Below are 6,470 nucleotides of genomic sequence, written 5' to 3'. Positions count from 1 at the left end.
CTTACCATCTTGCTGATACTTTGAGTATGGCAAAAAGAGCTGAGGTGAGTCTGATTCAACAACGAGAAAGATTGGATGTGATTCCACTCCAAACACAACAACTCCCTCTTAGATTTGATAAAGGCAGTACGAGTGGAAAGCAAGATTTGCTGAAAGCTCGAAAGAAACAGTTTAAGAAGTTAGGGAGCGGACTGAGTGGTTCGTCTAGCTCCAGTGGTTCCAGCCCGAGTTATACTGGAGTATATTGCAGAACTTGCGGAGGGAGACATCCCACAGAGCAATGCCAGGGAGTGACTAGTAGTTGCTATATTTGTAGACAATCGGGACACTTTGCGAGAGTTTGTCCTCAGAGAAGTTCCCGAAGAATTTAGGGAGCAGAAGACCGAGGAACAGACACAGGACACACCTGATGATATAGTGGCAGGTACAGTTCTTTTATGATTATATTTCATAGGTATTGATATATACTAATGCATTCCCTACGATTATCTTTGACTGGGTTGCATTGAGATATGTTGTATCTGTTAAGTCTGTTTGTACTGTAGTATTGATTCCCTTACTTTTTGGGAAAGAAAGATTGATATCAGAGATTTCTGTGAAATATTGTATACTACAGTAAGATGAGAATGAGGTCAAGTTAGATTATGATGTATTTGTGTTTCTGATTTTACCGCATTATTGATATTAATATGCTGAACAAGTACAGAACTATTGTAGATTCCTTCCAGAAAAATATAAGATTCAGACCAGATAGGGCTGATGAGTAGAAATTCTACGGTAAGGATTCTAGATCTAGAATTCCTTTGATATCTGTATTGTTTATGACTCGATTGATACAGAAGGAGCAGATGGTATCCTTATGTATTCAGTAGACATGCTGAAATCGAGACTAGTATTGGCAGATTTGCCAAGTGATGTACGAGTTGGTTGACGTCTTCCTAGATAAGATTTTGGATTTGCTTTATATCAGGAAGATAGATTTCAGAATTGAATTGATACCAGGTACTGTTTGTGTTTTAGAATTCAGTACAGAATGATATTGAATGTACAGAATGTCACTGCATGAATTGAAAGAATTGAAATATCGGTAGAAGAATACTGACCAAGAGTTACATCTGATTAATGCTTCTCTTGGAAATATTCAGTTCTGTCTATAGATTGATAAATCCTGTGTTCAGAGGTATTCTAATGATTTATACTTATTATATCTATGATATATGGATATATTTGCATCATCTGATTGATTGAATCGAATATTTGAAGATTGTATTGAATATTTTGAGAATTGTGATTATTGTATACATAAATTATTCAGATAAGAATCTTGCTTGAAACAGATTGTATTCAGAATAAGCGATATCTGAAGTTAATATACCGATTGATTTTGCACAGTTGAGATTGTGATCAGTGACTGAGAATGATACCGATATCAGAAAGATCAGAAATTTCAGAAATGTCAGAAATTTATTTTATGTCCGAGTTGGCAGATTATCTTATACGATTGTTGTTTTGTATCTGCTTGAGTATTTTCTTGTTCTAAAAACAATATTTGAGACAGCTTATATTGTTTGAGGGCATATTATATTTGCAGATGATATATAGCAGTTGATCAGAACGACATGAAGACGTGATTGATTAGTCAGAATTGACAATATTGCCAGAAATTGCCGTTTTATGAGTTTATTGAACTCACTAGATCAGTATAGATTAGTGATATTGTGAATCTGATTTGATAGTACTGTTATTCTGAGTCAGTGTTTGATACAGATTATTCAAACCGAATCAGAGCTGAATTCGAGAATTTCGGCAGTTCAGAGATTTAACCAGAATGTTCAGAACTTAATTTCGATAATCAGAGCAGAGCATCGATCAGAGTGACAGATATGTGATTTTAACTGTATGAGAATGATTATCGTATGATGTCAAATATGTCAGATTTGCACGACAGAATTTGATATCGATAGTCAGAACCGAATACCAGGTAGGTATATCTTTTTTTAATTTATATTATCAACTGATTTGTTTGTACCAAATAGTTCGAATCTGAAATGACAGATAGTGTCAGAAACACACAATAGTGTATTCAGTTTTCATTTTGGTAACTGAGAATGGATAATATTCGGACAGACAGTTTTGATATAGACAGATTAAATCAGTTATGATAGAAGTTGTACTAAAATGTTGGCAAAAATTGTACTGAAATGTTTGAATTGTCAATAAATGAAGACAGAAAGATAGAAATCAGAAGATTTATTACAGAATTTGTATAATTCTGACTAGACATGGGGAGTATATTTCGATTAATTTTGTAATGAGACCACTGCAATACTTTCCAGATTGTGATATGATATGATTGTGATTGACATATTGTTCAATCTATATCTAGTAGTTGTACAAGATGACGTACACACATGACCAGATGACAAAGATCGATGTCAAAGAAATAGTCAGATTGACCAGAATGTTGAAATAAATTATATCAGATTGTGAATTTTGATTGAGTTTGTAATTGCGGCAGAACATACCATGAACTCATTCATATATTATCCACTGACTGATAGATAGCCAGAGCGTACTATCCAGATATTAAAAGATATTTATGGAGTTGTAGTGCTGGATGTTAGCACTAGTTGACATGACATATTGTCACTATATGAATTATTGTATAACGATAGCTATCAAACGAGTATTGAGATAGCTACAGATGAGACATTGTACAGTGAGTACTGTGGATTTCCTCTGAATGGGAATGATATTACGGTGATATCTGAGATTGAATTTGATAAAAGCAGAAATCTGATAAAGAAAATGAAGCTAATTCAGAAGAGAATGAAGATAGCTCAGACCAGACAGACTTAATATGCCAACGCCGGATGGTGACGATTGGTATTTGGGGCCGAAGATTTAATATATCCTTGAATAGAAAACAGATTTGGTAACAGATGATGGTATTGATTTATTATGAACTATTGATTGGTATATACGGATGTTGTATAACCAATATTGCGAGATTGATTTTGTCAAAATATTTCGAGTGGTACTATGATATTATACTGCTTGAATTATTATTCATGTTTGGAATCAGAGTGAAATTAAGATTATTCTATTGTTGGAAACACAGTAAGATTGTCAGCAGGTTAACGAGACTATCTGAAAGACAAAATCTGATATGAGATTAAGATTTTAGAATGGATTCATTGAGATGAGTTTCTGATTTAAACTCTGTATACATTCCTTCTAATATGTCTGAATTGATTACTTTCGAGTTCGAGGACGAACTCAGATCTAAGAGGGGGAGAAATGTAAGGCCCGAGATTTTATTACTGTAATCTGAGATTAATCTGAAATGATTTATTCATTAATTGAGATGATTATAGATGAAACGGATCAGACCGGGAGAGCTGAAAGAAGATTTGACATGAGGTGCAAGAAGAGTCCCCGCGCACATGCGCGACATGTATGGGCGCACATGTGCAAGGAAGACAGAACCATGCGCGCACTTGCGCGGCTTGAATGCGTGCACATGCGCGGAATGTCTAGAACCTTGGGCGCATATGCGCGGCTGGAGGCGCGCATATGCGCGAGTGAAGGGATGTGCGAGACAGAACATCTCACGCATATGCGCGAGAAGATAAATGCGGAAGGTGCCGTGCAGAACCTCCGGTGCATATGCGCGGCTTTGTGCGCGCATATGCGCGCGGCATGCAAATTTCCAAAATGCCACTTGGTCTCCACCGTGCACTTGATATATATATATATATATATATACATATTATCCTTAGAGAATTCATAGGAAGGAAACGAAGAAAGGCTCAGAATTCTTTCGAAGAATACAAGTGAGATTTACGCAAAATCCGTCCATCTGTTTTTGAATCCGATTACAGTACTGAGTTCCTATCAACACAGGCTACAACTGGACGTAAGTTTTGCTACGTTTAGACATGATTTGAATTTATGATATTGTCAGAATTGAATATGAATCAGATATGGTGTTTCTGCTACAGTAGGCATTATATAACTGAAGTCGGATTTAATAATAGACTGTTTATGAAATTGTTATGATTTTCGGAGTGGATTTGATTGAGATTTGATATCAGAGTTGTGTTGTTACTGATTTTGAGTATGCCGATATTGAGATTATGAATTGTACTGATACTATATCTGTGATGTTGAGATTTACGGGGATATCGAGATCGTATTGTTATGCCGTCAAAACATCAGTTGAATTAGCTCGATCAGATTCAGTATTGATGAGATTGTATTATTATATCATTGACATTGATCAGATTATGTATTGGTTTGAGTATTGATCAGTACAAATTCTGAACTGAGCTATGTACTGATATGGTATCTATGCTATTGTCATTATCAGATTTGTATATGGACAGATTGGGATACGAGACTTCGTCTTTGTCAGACAAGGAAGATAAAGGTATAATTCATGTTTTGTTTGGGGAATACACAACTCAAATGAGATTCAATTTGAGTTTCCCAACAAAATCACATACTAGAATTGTTGTTTATCTTTTTATATGATTATGCTTTGTTTATAGATTTATATTCAAGCATTTGAGATAGGAAAGTCATTTGGTAGATTCGCCAAATTACTAGATGTTCGGTGGTATCGACGCTTCGGATCAGAGTCACTCCGATTGTAGATATTCGATACAGACAGGGCCGAAGTCTAGGAATAAGACGTACAGTCACCCCGATTGGGAGTATAGGTTGCAGACAGTGACGTCTTATTCACACCGGGATCCGTAGAGTTAGAGTTGAGTTGAGTCAAGATATGTATTGAATTGAGTTGCGTGCTTATTTTATTTTGGTTTCAGAGATTATGGAACCCATTGTTACTGCATGCTTATTTTGATTTAGTTTCATAGACTATGAAACCTATTGCTATTGATTTTATGCATGATAGTATGCTTTATGATTTATATTGTGTACATGCATGTCTACCATATTTTATATTGGGATTTATTCTCACCGGAGTATGCGGCTGTTGTCTTGTTTTGTATGTGTGCATGACAACAGGTGGGGCAGGATCGGGGTCAAGAAGATGATGGATGAGAGAAGATGAGTTAGAGTGGTGATTCCGGACTTATTGTAGACTTGGTTTAATACCTGAAATTTAGTAGTTGAACCTTAGACTAGTTTGAATAAGTGTTGTACATTATTGTACTTTTATACTGAGATGTATATTAGTTAAATTCCATTACGTTCCGCACTTACATTTTTAAAAAGAAAAATTTTTTGACCCTGTTTATCTTAATTTATAATTAAATCTTAAAGATGATTAAGAAGATGATTAGCGTCCAGGTCCTAAGTAGACATCAATATCTTTTCCCGGTTATTTGGGACAATAAATCAACAAAGTGAGCATCATAAATTTTCTCTTCATACACAAACTTGGAGAAAGGTTGTAAGTGATCATCACAATTGGCCAACAACTATATGTAGAACTCATCAAACTATGTGGATTGATGTCGTCTGCTGATATGGCCAATCTTAGATTTCTTGGCTCGGAAGCAAAATTTAGCCAGTTGTGATCCACTACTTTCCAAGAGGGTGCATCAGCCGGATCACCCAAGTATGCATCAAGAATTCTTTCATCATCATGCCAAGTTAATTCCTTAGATATCACCTTCTGCTGAAACCATCTTTGATATCTGGGAATAGGTGGGAAGTACCAAAGGACCTTTGCAGGAACTCCTTCATTTATCGTAAAATTTTTACCCAACTTCCACCTTGACATCCCGCAAATAGGGCAATTTGTAAAATCCTCATACTCCTTCCGGTATAAGATACAATCATTAGGACAAGCATGAATTTTCACATAATCCATCCCTAAAGCACATAAGCTTTTCTTTGCATCATACAAAGTTAAAGGCAATTCATTGTCATCTGGAAGCATTTGCCCAAACAAACTAAGTAAATCAGTGAAACTTTTATCACTCCAACTATATCTTACCTTCAAGTTATATAATTTCACAAGTGCAGATAACTTTGTAAATTTAACACATCCAGGATATAAAGGTTTCTTGGCAACTTCATGTAGCTTATGGAATTGGTTTGGATTCTCAGCATAACTATCATATGCACCATGTATCATACTTATAGGTTCCTCGGTAAATATTTGTGTTCATCTTGCCCTACTTGATCACTATCATTCATTGAGTTTCTGAACTTAGATCTTTCGCTATGCCAAATCCATGTATGATATGTTAAATCTATACCATTACAACACAAATGAGCCCTTATAGTGTCAATATCTTTCGTCTTTATATTACCACATTTTGCATATGGGCAAGGCATTGCATTCGGATTGTTAGCGTTTCGTGATGCAAACTGCAAGAAATACTCCACCCCAACCTCATATTCATGTGACAACCTATTCTTTGAAATCCAATCTTTGTCCATTATATTTACAACTAACCAACCAACAATGAGTCAAATCCTTCAAAACATTT

This window comes from Primulina tabacum, chromosome 17, assembly GCF_025594145.1.
Source record: "Primulina tabacum isolate GXHZ01 chromosome 17, ASM2559414v2, whole genome shotgun sequence".
Taxonomy (NCBI): Eukaryota; Viridiplantae; Streptophyta; class Magnoliopsida; order Lamiales; family Gesneriaceae; genus Primulina; species Primulina tabacum.
This window is presented reverse-complemented; position numbering follows the sequence as displayed.